The following is a 1088-nucleotide window of genomic DNA, read 5'->3' as shown; positions in this document are numbered from 1 at the left end:
CTTCGCCATCACGGCTCAGTACGCGTCCCCTAGGGGATGGCATCTATTTCTCAGCACAGTTACTTATAACAAATTGGCTTGCTAAGCTCGATCTCCCGTCTTAAAGCGTCCTTAGCTTTTCAAAAAGTCACTTCTCTCTCATTCTCCGATCTTGCTCTCTGAGCCCACTTTCTGGCTCTGAGACAAACAGCGTGTAGTGTAATGAGCTACTCATTTAACCAGTAAGCTGGACGCCGTCTACTGATTGGCTCGTTGCATTGTAATGTCACAATCCTTCTTGTTAGATCAGTCGCATCAACGTACTTGATTCCGCTGTCCGCCGAAGTGACTCAACAAGGAGGATTTTATTGAAGTGTTTCGTCTTCCACTTTAGCTTGCCGGTCGTCCTTTTCCGTGCTGCAGCAGGTTTCCGATGCGGTAGCGAATTGCCTGGAGGTCGCTATAAGGATACTTCTCGCACACTCTCCAGTCCATGTGCGCCGTCAGTGAAGGACTACAGAATGTGGCGAAATTTCTCTGGGTACCGATGTCCGTTTAGTGAACCAATAAGCTCCCAGATTTGTCACGATACCAGGAGCCATTTAGTTCCCCGCGGCGCCATGGTCTACTCGTTGTATTCCTCGGCGGTTGATCTAGCCTCCATAACGAGCAGACCAGTAGAAGTCGAGGTCTGTCGCCACCAGGGATGCCAACGGTACCGGTAAGCTATATTTTTTTCGGTATATTTACAAGCCATACAGCACGCTACAGCGATGCATCACTACAGCTCTTGCCAGAACGGTAGCCAAACCGAGTACATTTTCCCGTATAGCAGTAGAATTCATTTTTGTTTTGCTGCTGTACTCCGACTGCTCGGTGAGAGTGTGGCGTAGTAAAGTTTGTTCTCTCGCTTTGTACACTTTTCTCTGCATAGTCAAAGGGAGAACCCCCACACACGAAAGCGTTGATGACGGTCGTTGCGTAAACGAACCGCATTCATTGTCGTCGTTTGTGATTAAAAATATTGAATAGATTAAAAATATTAAAATGTGTAAAATAAGGAAAGAGAAGCTGTGCCGCTCGCGTCTGGTGGCTGTACTGGGGCAGTA

Source organism: Topomyia yanbarensis, chromosome 2, assembly GCF_030247195.1.
Source record: "Topomyia yanbarensis strain Yona2022 chromosome 2, ASM3024719v1, whole genome shotgun sequence".
Lineage (NCBI taxonomy): Eukaryota > Metazoa > Arthropoda > Insecta > Diptera > Culicidae > Topomyia > Topomyia yanbarensis.
This window is presented reverse-complemented; position numbering follows the sequence as displayed.